Genomic DNA, 15,714 nt, shown 5'->3' with positions numbered 1-15,714 from the left:
TAGAAAAGGGAGGACTTCCCTGGTGGTCCCGTGATTAGGATGCTATGCTTCCACTGCAGGGGGCATGGGTTCAATTCTAGGTCAGGGAACTAAGATCCCACAAGCTGAGTGGGATGGCCAAAGAAAAGGAAAAAAATAGAAAAGGGATTCTTCATAGCTCAAAATTGACTCTTCTTTGGTTTTGGAGGGATAGAAGGACAAAATCTTAGTTTTAAGTGTCATATGGTATTAAGAAACATTTTAAAAAATTATATGCCTGGGCAGAAAAACCATAAATATTTTAGAGAAATTAAATGATTGTCTCCTAATGAATCTCTAATAATACTACTAAAAATATGAAAAAGAAGGACTCCTTGGCAGTCCAGTGGTTTGGACTCAGCAGTTTTCATTGCTGAGGGCACGGGTTCAATCCTTGGGCAGGGAACTAAGATCCCACAAGCTATGTGGTCCATAAAAGAAAAAGAAAACTCTGCCATTACAAGCTTATTTGAAGGGTGTGTGTAATATATATATATTTTTTTTCATTTTCCCTTGATGATTATTAGCTATAAATTGGCATCCCCCTTGCAGTCGTATATACTAACTTTAAGTGCTTTCAGCTAGGAAGTATCCATACTTGGGATCTTAGCTTTGTTCTTTTCACATTGTGTTAAACTTTTGAGTCAAGCTGGTGTGTGTGTGTGTGTGTGTGTGTGTTTAAAATTCTTGCGGAAGAATAAAATACTCTGGATGGTAAAAGAGTATTGCTATTAAAATGCAACTCCAGACCTATTGTTCTACCAAAACTCTGAAAAAGTGACTGGACATCACTCCATCATTGATCATGTGGGCTTGCTCACAGCACATCTCAGAGAGACCAAATGAATTAAAAGAGGCTCATGAATTGCTCTGAAAATACCACGAGAACACAGAGTCTTGAAGGCTCTGTCCTTTTTCACCTTTGTACAATATTGATGGATCAGGTGTGCGTGAGGGTGAGGAGGAGTCCAAGACACATGACATGAAGGCAGATTTTTCCTTCCTGTTGCCAGTCACTGGCAACTGTTGTAGTAGAAAAGTGAGATGCAAATACCTACTCTTTAATGAAGCATGCTTCTTTTCCTTTCTATTTCCTCTTCTTGAATCTAATAATGGGGTGGGATTTGGGGAGCTATAAACAGGCAAGGAATGAGAAGATTTCACCCTAACATATTATTATTGATAGGGCCTCCCAGGTGGCTCAGTGGTAAAGAATCTGCCTGCAGTGCAGAAAACCTGGATCATGAAGATCCCCTGGAGAAGGGAATGGTAACCCACTCCTGTACTCTTGCCTGGAGAATTCTATGGACAGAGGAGACTGGTGGGCTACAGTCCACGGGGTTGTGAAGATTTGGACATGACTGAGCAATTAACACACACACACCCTCCCTCCCACCCATCTAGTGGTCCTCTATTGTGGACCACTTGTGGGTTACACAGTAAGAGCAACTCATGGGAAGACATAAACGTTAACGAAACAGTGCTCCTAATGTCAGAAATGCTAGGATTTTATGGACAAAGTAGCTCTTCTTGAGTTGCTGAATATCTTTAGTCTCTGCCTGCTGGGTGTGCTCCCACCAGCCCATCTCTCTGCTCTCTTGAGAGCACAGAGCAAGAATTAGAATCCTGCTTTCGGATTCTGATAGGTTGCTCTTTGTCCACTAACCAATGCAAGTATGATGAGCTTATGGTGATGCAAACCTGATAAGAATGAAAAAACTTGCTGAACTACATTGTAAGAATGTGTCAAGTGCAATCAAAATATGACTGGAGGGTAACGGTTGGTATTGGCATTAATAGTAATAACTTGGTTCTCAGTTGTCTAACAGCTTCAGCAGTCAGATTGAAACCCACTGCTATTCAGTTCAGTTCAGTCGCTCAGTCGTGTCCGACTCTCTGCGACCCCATGAATTGCAGCACGCCAGGCCTCTCTGTCCATCACCAACTCCCGGAGTCCACCCAAACCCACATCCATCGAGTTGGTTATGCCATCCAACCATCTCATCCTCTGTCGTCCCCTTCTCCTCCCGCCCCCGATCCTACCCAGCATTAGGGTCTTTTCCAATGAGTCAACCCTTCGCATGAGGTGCCCAAAGTATTGGAGTTTCAGCTTCAACATCAGACCTTCCAATGAACACCCAGGATTGATCTCTTTTAGGATGGATTGATTGGATCTCCTTGCAGTCCAAGAAACTCTCAAGAGTCTTCTCCAACACCACAGTTCAAAAGCATCAATTCTGCGGCGCTCAGCTTTCTTCATCGTCCAACTCTCACATCCATACGTGACCACTGGAAAAACCATAGCCTTGACTAGACGGACTTTTGTTGGCAAAGTAATGTCTCTGCTTTTAAACATGCTATCTAGGTTGGCCATAACCTTCCTTCCAAGTAGTAAGCGTCTTTTAATTTCATGGCTGCAGTCACCATCAGCAGTGATTCTGGAGCCCAAAAAAGTAAAGTCTGACACTGTTTCCCCATCTATTTCCCATGGAGTGATGGGACCAGATGCCATGATCTTAGTTTTCTGAACGTTGAGCTTTAAGCCAACTTTTTCACTCTCCTCTTTCACCTTCATCAAGAGGCTCTTCATCAAGAGGCTCATCTGCTATTAGAGATGGGTTAAGTAGTATAAAGATAACTAGGACTGGATGGTCAAAACATGCGGCTTCAAAATCATTCCTTAGTCTTGTGTGATCTTGGAAATCCTGTCACTTTCCCATGTCTGGGCCTCAGTGAACACGTTTGTTAAATGGACTTGAAAAGTGCTTGTTCCAGTCCCCCTCAGGTTATTGGAAATGCGCAGAAGCATTTTTTGACTGTCACAATGGTAGGGCGACTGTATGGCTGGCATTTAGCTAAGAAGGCAGGCAAACATCTTGCGATGCAGGGGACTTGAGTGCATAGAAATAGTTTCATTTAAAATGCTAACAGCACCCCAGCTGAGAAACACTGTAATGGTCTTTATCTGTGTTGTATTCAGAATAGTCCATGAATAACAGCTCATGAGAAATGGGGCTAAGGGTTGGAAACAAGAAACCATTGCCAGAGAACTTCTTGATCTGATTTAATTTTTTTAAATAAGGTACTTTTATAGGAAATAAGAAAACAATACTTTCAGCCAGCTTTAAAATTCCTCATGGGTTATACTGACCTCTAAGATACTTGTAAATCCCCTTTTTGTACTTCCTTGTTTTGTTTCTCAAGAAGCACTTGGAATATTTCATGAGACACACATAACCATGGTAAGAACAAAGTGCTCTCATTTCCCCTAGCCTGTGCCCGGGTGTGTGGAGACTGACCCAGCCAGAGCAGAATGAGGAGTCCAATGTAAATAGAAGACTCCTGCCTTGACATGTGGCTCAGAGATTAAATTTTTCAGAACAAAATCAAATAATGTTCTATGAAAACAGTCACCTTGGTTCCAAAATGATGGGCTAAAAATGCTCATTTTCCCAGGAATTGGACAAACCTAAGCTCAGGAATCAGAGAATGGGGAGCATTGTTCCAAAAGGCCCATTTCCTCATTTAAGGTAGGGGATTTTATGGTATGAAGGACTTACTTGAAGTCACATGGCAAGTTACTGTAGAAAGCCAGCCCCAAAATGAGCAGAAGATAGAGCATCTTGGTTTTGTACCATACCTTCTCTAGGTTTCTTTTGCAAAGTCTGATCATAGGTGAAGCCCTAACAGCCAAGATCAAGGTGTAAGGGGCCTAGGTGCCCACCAACCAGCCAGCATCTAGTGTCCCAGCAATCGGAAGTTCCCTGGTACAAGACTGAGGCTTGCAAAGACACCAAACAGCCCTGCCTTGGTTATCTTTTGGCAGGAGTCATTGCCTATTTCATGAAGATTGCTGTGGTAAATGGCAGAAACACAATCAACTTAAATAATTCAGATTCATTAGCTTGTGTAGTTAGTAACGATGAGAGGTACTATGAGTGCAGGGCTCAGGGAAGCCCATCTAGACTCACACCTCTCTCAATTTGCTTCTCCACTGTCTCTCACCTCACTGAAGGTGGGCTGTGTGTGTCTGCAGTGACCACATTGGTCAGGAATGTTGGCTGTCCTGGACTTAGAGCTTTCTAGTACCATGGCAGCCAAGTCAAGAGATAGTAATTCTTGTGAATTTCAGCAGATAGGCTTGAGGGAGAGATTCTGTTAGGGCTGTATTCTGACCCTGAACCAACTGCCATAGCCTTGGATCTAGAGCTCTCTCACTGGGTGAGAGGCTTAAATGGTACCTTAGAACTTAGGGGACAGGCGGGGCTATTTCATGGTTTCATCACCATGGAGAAAAAAGTGTTGGTTATCCAAATCGGTGAATATTCACAGATTAGTCAAAGCTAAAGGATTGAACATAGGATATACTTAGGATTAGAGTTTAAAAAAATATAGAGTAAGGTATGAATAAATGAAGGAAAACTAGGTGGAGGGGGTAGGACTTGAGCTGAAGTTGAAAGTTTGGGAGGGAATAGTTGAGGCTTTGCAAGAGCAGATTTTGTCAGGGTCAGTGAGGGGATGGATCTGATGCTACTGAACATTATCAAAGAAGACACTTGGTCTTATATAGCATGTATATTTCTAGGCTCCTGTGTTTCTCCTAAGCACACAGTAGATGCTCAGCCATTCTTGTGGTTGAATGCTGATTAGTTATATAGTATTGTGGCTGGAAAATCCCATGGACGGAGGAGCTTGGTAGGCTGCGGTCCATGGGGTCACGCAGAGTCAGACATGACTGAAGCGACTTCACTTTCACTTTAATGCATTGGAGAAGGAACTGGCAACCCACTCCAGTGTTCTTGCCTAGAGAATCCCAGGGATGGGGGAGCCTGGTGGGCTGCCGCCTACGGGGTGGCACAGAGTCGGACACGACTGAAGCGACTTAGCAGCAGCAGCAGCAGCAGCATTGTGGCTACTGCCACAGACTTCTTCTATGCAGGCACTGCTTAATTTCTCCTATAAATGGCCAGATAGGAAATATTTTCAAATGAGTATTTGAGTATTTCTCAAGTGAGTAAATGAGTATTTCTGTGAACCCCTGGACTCTGCCATTATAGTGTGACACCAGCCATAGACAACAGTAAACAAATGATCATGTGACGTTGTAATAAAACTTTATTTACAAAATCGGGTGGTGCACTGGATTTTGTCTGCCATTAGTTGATTACTAATTGTTACTCATCTCTCTGCTTCTCCTCTTACCAACTCCAAGCCACTCAGCTGCCAGCAAGCTCTTTTATAAGGTGTATTGAGAACACGTTACTCCCTTGTGTAGTGGCTGTCATATTTGTTTTAGATAAAAGGCCAAGTCTTTCCCATGTGTCTAAAGCCTGGCCTGGCCCCTGACTGTTTGTTGAACCTCATCTCCGGTCCTTTTCCTCCTCAGTGATGTGTATCAGCCAATCTTGCCTTGCTCTGCCCTTAGGACTCACACAGCCCTGTCCTGCGTCAGGTCACCTATGTGTCCAGTGACCTCATCTGGATTGTTCTTCCTTTTGCTTCAGTTCAGCTAGATAGGACTTCCCCACAGAGGCCATTTGTGATCACCCTGTCTAAACTGGGTGAAGCCCCCTTGCCATTATCTTCTATCTGAACGCTATTGGCTTTTTTTTCAGAGGACTTATCCCATGTGTAATTATTTACTCCTTAAGTTTGTTTACTTCTTGTCCCTTCCTTCCATTAGACTGTGAGCTGAAGGAAGGTCGAGACTGTATCTCTTCCATTCACCTTTATGTCCTTAAGGCCTGGAAATGTACTAGGTATACAGTAGAACTCTCTAAAAGTCTTTTGAATGATTGATTGATGAGAAGACAGGAGTTTTGCTCCTTATCTCAGTCTCACTCAACTTCTGATTAAAAATAGAGCAGTTTATATCACAAAAATCAGGCTGCCTAGAGCTTCTAGTTCTCATGCCAGCTGGTCTTCTCTCTCAGCAATTTGGGTTTATTTTCAAAATTATGATATTGCAAATGCAAAAAAAAAGCTAGAGCTGTGTGCCTACCACCCAGCTGCTACTATATCCATGTTTGTTTTAGATTTTTCTGTCTTATAAACATTTTAAGTTAATTTTTCAAACTTAGACATTTATAAATCAAGTATAAAATTTTTTGGAGCAATTTTTTTTCCTTGGACTTTGTGTCCTGGAGTAGAAATTGTTTTTGAGCAAATCCTAGGAAAGACCAGGTCTTTTTTAGCACACAGTTCTTAGACCAGTACATATTCTCTTCATTCTAAGCACAGCAGTTTACTATCTTCTGCCTGCTTTTCCATGAGAATTTGAAGCCTGATCATAACAAGGCATAGTTACCTCGTTTGGGGGAGTTTTCAGTTTTATTGTAAAAAAGAAGCTGGTTGCCAAAAACCTAAGGTATGGAAACAGACTGAAATTGGGCATAAAATTTCACTGAGTCTTCTTACAGGCAAGGAAGGAAAAAACAGGGCTGTCTTTCATGATCTCATGAAAAGAAACAGCAGTTCTCCAGAAGTCGAACTGTTTTCCTTCTTTAGCATAAAAGAATAGCCTTCATTTGTCCAATTCTCATGTTTGTTCAGCGTTTTTGCCATATCCACTGACAGCCCCCTTGCTCCTTATTTCTCCCCTTCCCCCTTTTTCTTGTTTTGAGGCTGCCCTTCGTGATGGTTATCTGGATGAAGCCCTCAGAATGGCCCCTGCTCCTTTATTGGTCCTGGGGTGAGCAATAGAAAGAAGGTGATGTCTGCAGGAGGGTTACTGTGAAGTGCCCCCGGTACCCGCAGGAGGTGATTTTCAGACATTAAATCCTGAAAACTCACAAAGCCCGGCTGAGCCACAAGAGGTCAATATTTAATATTTTCCTCATTTTAGCAGATGGCAGGGTGAACTGCAGAGCAGCTATGACTCTGACGCTCAGGAGCCACCATCGGAAATTCTGATAAGCCTCAACCTGTCAGTCTTAAGGTTGCTGCCTGTGGAGGCACCTTAGATAAACCCTCACTTGTGTGCATGGAGAAAACTCTTTCACCACAGGAAAATCTGACAGAGAGCCCCAGTATAACCCAGTGGTGAAGACTTGGGCTTAACTCCCACTGCAGCAAAGTACTAGCTGTGTGACCCTGAGCAAGTTACTTAACCTCTCTGTGCTTCATTCAATTTCCTCACCTGTATGTTAATACTATAATAGGGATGTTAATAGCATCACCTCATTTGAGTTGCTGTGAGAACTGCTTGTGAAATGCTTAGCACAGTGGCTAGCATATTGTGGTGGTGGTGGAGGTTTAGTCGCTAAGTCGTGTCCGACTCTTGCGACCCCATGGACTGTAGTCTGCCAGGCTCCTCTGTCCATGGAGATTCTCCAGGCAAGAATACTGGAGTGGGTTGCCATTTCCTTCTCCATAGCATACTGTAGTCCTTGATAAATGTTAGCCATAACTTGACACCTGTGGCTGCTCTGTATGGGGGCCCCGCCTGCTGTTTCCCCTGCTACTCACTAATTCTTTCCCTGGGATATTTACACAGGACACCTAGGACTTTTCAGAGCACCTTGTGAACACACGGGTTTTCCCCTGGGGTTTTTGGATTTCTTGGCTGGTTGAAGACCCACAGTTTTGTCCTTCTACAATGAAGTTACCGTTCATGCACTCCTGTCATGCACAGCCTGGAATGCATCCTTTCCTTCCAGAGCGGGATGGGGGCAGACTAGCTGACATTTCTGGCTTGTCCACTGTTGTTTAGTTCCTAAAAAGGAAGATGCAGAAATGTGTTCCAGAGGACACACTCTTTGCATCTCTGAGGTTTGCCAGAAGGTGGGGATCCTCACCTGGCTCCCCTCAGCTTGCAGACCTAGTACCAGCAGAGAACTTCACTTCTTGAAATGTGATGCCAACACATCACTTATAGCATCAGATGCCAGAGATTTTCTCACAGGTGTCCTTGGAGGATGTTAAAAAAAACTTGTTCACCAACTCACCTTTTTTTTTTTTCTCTTCAACTCTTCATGCAGGTCCCATACTCTTTGCTGCATATCCCCTGGCAAGTTGACAGCACCATCTAACTTCTTGCTTCTCTCTCCTGGCTTACTGTCTGTTTCTGACAATCTGGCTTCAATCTCAGGCCACCCTGCAGGGGCGCATCCATCACGCCTGCACCACAGGCTGGTGATTCTCCTCAAAACTGGGCTGTTCAGTTTCCATCTGACCAGCCAGGTTCATCTTTTTCTCAAAGATTTATCCTGTCACACGGCTGCTCTTCTCTTAATCACTTAACCCTAAGTCACCAGGGTTGTTGACAACCCTGATATGCCCATCATTTAAGGAAGCCAAGGTGTCCCAGTATTTATGAAAGTTGTTTTTCATAGATGGGCACAATGGAGATGCCAGACTGAGATAATAAGAAAAATATATATATTGGCCTTTGACCTGTATCCTGATACAGAGTGCCTATATTCCTTGGAATTTCTTGTGTAAAGTCGGGGAGGGGTAGCTTTTGTCTTAATGAGGTGAGTCTTGGTGGGCTCTTGGATGGAGCTGGTCACCAGAAAGACCAAGCCGCTTTTAGCCCCACCCCTGACTCTCCAGAGAGGGAAGAGGGGTTGGAAATGGAGTAAATACTTGACCATGCTTGCGTGAGGAAGCCTCCACAAGAATCCCAGTAGATGGGATTTGGGGAGCCTCTGTGTTGGTGAACACATCTGCATGCCAGGAGGTCTGGTGGTGTACCCAGGCTTCACGGGGACAGAAGCTCCTGTTCTTGGGACCCTTCTTGACCTTGCCCAGTGCATCTCTTCTTCTGGCTGTTCATCTGGATCTTGATCCTATCTTTTACTATGTAATAACCTGGTGAACTTCAGTATTTCCATGAGTTCTGTAGCTGTTCTAGCAAATAATGAAAATCAAGGCAAGGGATCATGGGAACCTCTGATTTATAGCCAAGTTGGACAGAAGTTGTGAGTAACCTAGGGACCTACTGCTTGAGATCGAGGTCTAAAGTTGGGGGCAGTCTCCTGGGACTGAGCCCTGGTCTGTGTTAACTCCAGTTAGTGTCAGAATGGAATCCAGTTGTAGGACACCCAACTGGAGTCACAGAGAATTGCTTGATGTGTGGAAAACACACACATCTGGTGTCACAAGTGAGGTGGTAGTGTGAGCATAAATGAGAAACTCAGAAATATCTTCTTTACACAGAGGCTTTCTGTATTTCTTGGGAAATTTGACAGATTGAGTTGACTATTTATGTAAAAAATTATTTTATTTTTTATTATTTAATCCTATATATCAGATTTATCCCCTATTGTTTTTATTTAATTTTTTATTTTTTGAACTTTATTTTTTTTTATTGAAGTATAGTTGATTATCAATGTTGTGCCAGTCTCTGCTGTAAAATGACTCTATTACACATATAAATACATTCTTTTTGTTTTTATACATTCCATTTTTATATTATTTTCCATATCTTCACAGGATATTGAATATAGTTTCCTGTGCTGTACATTAAGACCCTGTTGTTTATCCATTCTAAATGTAATAGTTTGCATCCGCCAACCCCAAACTCCTACTCCATCCTCTTCCAACACCCCTATGCCCCCACCTTGGCAACCACAAGTCTGTTCTCTATGTCTGAGTCTGTTTCTGTTTTGTAGATAAGTTTATTTACGCCTTATCTCATATTCCACATATAAGTGATATCAAATGGTATTTATCATTCTCTGACTTATTTCACTTAGTATAGTAATCTCTAGTTGCATCCAAGTTGCTGTAAGTGGCATTATTTCATTATTTTTTATGGCTGAGTAGTATTCTATTGTATATATGTACTACATCTTTATCCATTTGTTTCTTGGTGGACATTTAGGTAATTTCTGTCTTGGCTGTTGTGAATAGTGCCGCTATGAATATAGGCATGCATGTAGACAGGTTGAGTTTTCCATCTTTTGAAGCAGTCTACCACCCTGCTCCAACATATTGTCTGGTGATTGAATCTTAAGAATTCCGAAATCTATCATAATTTTCTTACATAGTTTTTTGAAGAAAATACCTTACTGTAGGGAGATATTTGCCAACTGTCCTTAGCCTGTGAATCTATATCTCCAGTGATAACTGTTTCTTTCCATTCCTGCAAACAACAAGGGCAGGTCTGATTGAAGAAAAAGGTATTTGTTCAAAGATCAGGGTATGGCCTCAGTTCTACCACTTACTCAACAGGTGCCTCCATATAAGTCACTTTCCTTCTCTAGACTTAGTTTTTATCATTCAGAGAATGAGAATTACTAAGACTTAAGGGTGGCTAATGAGGATTAAACATGATGATATACTTAGCATAATATCTGACATTTAGTAGGAACTCAACAAATGTGAGTTTTTAAACTGGTCCTATGTCCATTCAAAGAGAGGACTGAATATGATGACCTTTAAGTAAGACATCTGCATTTCATTGGGTGATGGATTGATTTATATTTTAATTTTAAGATAAAAAGGAAAAAATATTTTAAGAATAGTATCAAAGTTTTTTCTCACTAATCAGAATTAACATTATTGCCTAGATGGTTGACATCCCAACATCATTTCTACCTAGAATGATTTGTCTAAAACAATCATGCTGACCTCAATTCCCTTGCCAATATTTTATTTAGGAATAAGTATATTTGGTTTGGGAATCGAGTGAGTAATGCAATACTAGCCTTGAAGACATAGTTCAGTTCAGTCGCTCAGTCGTGTCCGACTCTTTGCGACCCCATGAATTGCAGCGTGCCAGGCCTCTCTGTCCATCGCCAACTCCCGGAGTCTACCCAAACCCATGTCCATCGAGTCGGTGATGCCATCCAACCATCTCATCCTCTGTTGTCCCCTTCTCCTCCTGCCCCCAGTCCTACCCAGCATTAGGGTCTTTTCCACCTCTTCGCATGAGGTGGCCAAAGTATTGGAGTTTCAGCTTCAACATCAGTCCTTCCAATGAACACCCAGGATTGATCTCCTTTAGGATGGATTGATTGGATCTCCTTGCAGTCCAAGGGACTCTCAAGAGTCTTCTCCAACACCACAGTTCAAAAGCATCAATTCTGCGGTGCTCAGCTTTCTTCGCCGTCCAACTCTCACATCCATACATGACCACTGGAAAAACCATAGCCTTGACTAGACGGACCTTTGTTGGCAAAGTAATGTCTCTGCTTTTAAATATGCTATCTAGGTTGGCCATAACCTTCCTTCCAACGAGTAAGCATCTTTTAATTTCATGGCTGCAATCACCATCAGCAGTGATTTTGGAGTTCCAGATGTTCAAGCTGGTTTTAGAAAAGGCAGAGGAACCAGAGATCAAATTGCCAATATCCGCTGGATCATCGAAAAAGCAAGAGAGTTCCAGAAAAACATCTATTTCTGCTTTATTGACTATGCCAAAGCCTTTGACTGTATGGATCACAATATACTGTGGAAAAGTCTGAAAGAGATGGGAATACGAGACCATCTGACCTGTCTCTTGAGAAACTTGTATGCAGGTCAGGAAGCAACAGTTAGAACTGGACATGGAACAACAGACTGGTTCCAAATAGGAAAAGGAGTACGTCAAGGCTGTATATTGTCACCCTGCTCATTTAACTTATATGCAGAGTACATCGTGAGAAACGCTGGGCTGGAAGAAACACAAGCTGGAATCAAGATTGCCGGGAGAAATATCAATAACCTCAGATATGCAGATGACACCACCCTTATGGCAGAAAGTGAAGAAGAACTAAAGAGCCTCTTGATGAAAGTGAAAGAGGAGAGTGAAAAAGTTGGCTTGAAGCTCAACGTTCAGAAAACTAAGATCATGGCATCTGGTCCCATCACTTCAAGGGAAATAGATGGGGAAACAGTGGAAACAGTGTCAGACTTGAAGACATAAGGGAAAATTTATTTGTGGACTTTTATTTATTTACTTTTAAAGTTTAATTTTTTTTAAACACCATAAATATTTTGTATCGGGGTACAGCTGATTAACAATGTGATAGTTTCAGGTGAACAGTGAAGGGACTCAGCCATACAAATACATGTATCCATTCTCCCCTAAATCCCTGTCTCATCCAAGTTGTCAATAACATTGAGCAGAATTCCATGTGCTGTACAATAGGTTTTTATTGGTTATCCAATTTAAATATAGCAGTGTGTACCTGACCTTCCCAAAGTCTTTAACTCTCCCTTCCCTTTTTTGGGGACTTTTAGAAAGAGTTTGTAACTTATGGGAAAGAAACATAAGAAATTTACCCTTTCTGTCTTGCATCATTACCATTTTTGATGTGATGCCTGGAATGCTGGCAGCCATATTGTGGCTATGAAGAGTGTCACCCTGAGGGGAAAAGCTACCACATTTAGGATGGCAGAACAGAGGGATAGAACAAACCTGGTTTCTTGATCTTGCTATCAAACTATAAAGTTAATCAATCCTGAAAACAACCCTACTTTTGAATTTCTACTGAAATTCAAATAAACTGAAGACTTTATTCAGATACATCAATTTTTCCACTGGTGTCTTTTTTCTATTCCCATGTCCAATCCATGATACCACAGTGCATTTAGGCCCTTCTCCTTTCTCTTCTCTCCCTTCTCTCCACATTTTTAAGAGAATGTCTCTCAGTTTGCATTTGCCTAATGGTTCCCTGTAACTGCATTTGACTTAAACATTCTTGGCCAGGACACCCAATGAGTGATTTCATGAGTTGAGGTTATTACATCTGATAACACCTGATGTCCATCTGTGTTTCCTTTGTAGTGGTAATTTTGATCACTCAGTTAAGGTGCTATCTGATTTCTCCACTGTACTATTCAATGTTTCCCCCTTATAGCTAATAATAAAGCCTGTGCAAATATCTTGCTCCTCATGGGAATTTCCCTAAAGATTTAATATTCTTGGATCTAATCTTGGTTAACATGGTTGCAAACTTTATTTTCTAGCTACAGCATGCCCTGCATTTTCACTGTTTAGCCCTTAGCATTGTAGTATAATTATTCTACTTTATTTCCCTATCTATATTTTATAGAAATGAACTCATAAATTCTTATATTTTCTCTCAGTGGTTTATAATTCATTACTGTCCTTAATTATTTTGGTGCCCAAAGCTGCCTTCTGTTCCCCTGTGACATGATTTCATCACTTTTTGCATACTTCCTTACTTTCTGGACTATTCCAGAATATTCCAGCTTTATCTTGTCCCAAACTAGCATAAACCTTGGAATCAGAATCAACCGTGGTTTCTTCCAGTGGAGAAAGATGTTAGAGACCAATCTCTAAGTGTTAGGTATGCTTGTTACTAGTGGGTAGTCTTTGCTTCTTTCAGTGGTCAGAATAAACTTTAAGTTTTTTGTCTTGCTCTTCCAACTAGAATCTATGATTTACTATAGAAAAAATTTGGCCTTGGAGTACAAAATGAAACAGGGCAAAGGCTAACCGAGTTTTGCCAAGAGAATGCACTGGTCATAGCAAACACCTTCCCACAACACAAAAGAAGACTCTACACCTGAACATCACAAGATGGTCAACACTGAAATCAGAGAGATTATATTCTTTGCAGCCAAAGATGGAGAAGCTCTATACAGTCAGCAAAAACAAGACCGGGAGCTGACTGTGGCTCAGATCATGAACTCCTTATGGCCAAATTCAGACTTCAGTTGAAAAAGGTAGGGAAAACCACTAGACCATTCAGATATAACCTAAATCAAATCCCTTACAGTTATACAGTGGAAGTGACAAACGGATTCAAGGGATTAGATCTGATAGAGTGCCTAAAGAACTATAGACGGAGGTTTGTGACACTGTATAGGAGGTGGTGATCAAGACCTTCCCCAAGAAAAAGAAATGCAAAAAGGAAAAATGGTTGTCTGAGGAGGCCTTACAAATAGCTAAGAAGAGAAGAGAAGCAAAAGGCAAAGGAGAAAAGGAAAGATATATCCATCAGAATGCAGAGTTCCAAAGAATAGTAAGGCGAGATAAGAAAGCCTTCCTCAGTGATCAGTGCCAAGAAATAGAGGCAAACAATAGAATGGGAAAGATGAGAGATCTCTTCAAGAAAAGTAGAGATACCAAGGGAACATTTCATGCAAATATGGGCACAATAAAGGACAGAAATGGTATGGACCTAACAAAAACAGAAAATATTAAGAAGAGGTGGTAAGAATACATAGAAATATACAAAAAAGATCTTCATGACCCAGATAACCATGATGGTGTGATCACTCACCTAGAGCCAGACATCCTGGAATGTGAAGTCAAGTGGGCCTTAGGAAGTATCACTATGAACAAAGCTAGTGGTGGTGGCGGAATTCCAGTTGAGCTAATTCAAATCCTAAAAGATGATGCTGTGAAAGTGCTGCACTCAATATGCCAGCAAGTTTGGAAAACTCAGCAATGGCCACAGGACTAGAAAAGGTCAGTTTTCATTCCAATCTAAAAGAAAAGCAATGCCAAAGAATGCTCAAACTATTACATAATTGCACTCATCTCACATGCTAGCAAAGTAATGCTCAAAATTCTCCAAACCAGCCTTCATCAGTACATGAACCATAAACTTCCAAATGTTCAAACTGGACTTAGAAAAGGCAGAAGAACCAGAGATCAAGTTGCCAACATCTGTTGGATCGTCGAAAAAGTAAAAGAAATCCAGAAAAACATGTATTTCTGCTTTATTGACTATGTCAAGGCCTTTGACAGTGTAGATCACAACAAACTGTGAAAAATTCTTCAAGAGATGGGAATATCAGACCACCTCACCTGCCTCCTGAGAAATCTGTATGCAAGTCAGGAAGCAACAGTTAGAACTGGACATGGAACAACAAACTGGTTTCAAATTGGGAAAGCAGTGCGTCAAGGCTGCATATTGCCACCCTGCTTATTTCACTTATATGCAGAGTACCTCATGCGAAAGCCAGGCTTGATGAAGCACAAGCTGGAATCAAGATTTCCAGGGGAAATATCAATAACTTCAGATATGCAGATCTGTCACCCTTATGCAAGAAAGCAAAGAAGAACGAAAAAGCCTCTTGGTGAAGGTGAAAGAAGAGAGTGAAAAAGTTGTCTTAAAGCTCAACATTCAGAAAACTAAGATCATGGCATCTGGTCCCATCACTTCACAACAAATAGATGGGGAAACAACAGAAACAGTGAGAAACTTTATTTTGGGGGGCTCCAAAATCACTGCAGATGGTGACTGCAGCCATGAAATTAAAACACGCTTGCTCCTTGGAAGAAAAGCTATGACCAACCTAGATAGCATATTAAAAAGCAGAGACATTACTTTGTCAACAAAGGTCCTTCTAATCAAAGCTATGGTTTTTCCAATAGTCATGTATGGATGTGAGAGTTGGACTATAAAGAAAGCTGAGTGACGAAGAATTGATGCTTTTGAACTGTGGTGTTGGAGAAGACTCTTGAGAGTCCCTTGGACATCAAGGAGATCAAACCAGTCAATTCTAAAGAAATCAGTTCTGAATATTCATTGGAAGGACTGATGCTGAAGCTGAAACTCCAATACTTTGGCCACCTGATGCGAAGGACTGACTCCTTGGAAAAGACTCTGATGCTGGGAAGGATTGAAGGCAGGAAGAGAAGGGGCCGACAGAGTATGAGATGGTTGGATGGCATCACCAACTCAATGGTCATGAGTTTGAGTGAGCTCCAGGAGTTGGTGAAGGACAGGGAAGCCTGGTGTGCTGCAGTCCATGGGGTTGCAAAGAGTCCGACACAACTGATGGAAATGA

General features: G+C 41.7%; 1 protein-coding gene across 4 annotated transcripts in view; it reads left to right on the top strand.

Annotated features, from left to right (window-relative positions):
- LOC145510508 (uncharacterized) overlaps positions 1 to 15,714 on the top strand; it is a 329,761-nt gene that overhangs the window by 20,427 nt on the left and 293,620 nt on the right. The window lies entirely within an intron of this gene.

The sequence above is a fragment of the Giraffa tippelskirchi genome, chromosome 6 (assembly GCF_054371585.1).
Source record: "Giraffa tippelskirchi isolate mGirTip1 chromosome 6, T2T-mGirTip1v1.2.pri, whole genome shotgun sequence".
NCBI classification, from domain to species: domain Eukaryota; kingdom Metazoa; phylum Chordata; class Mammalia; order Artiodactyla; family Giraffidae; genus Giraffa; species Giraffa tippelskirchi.
This window is presented reverse-complemented; position numbering and strand designations above follow the sequence as displayed.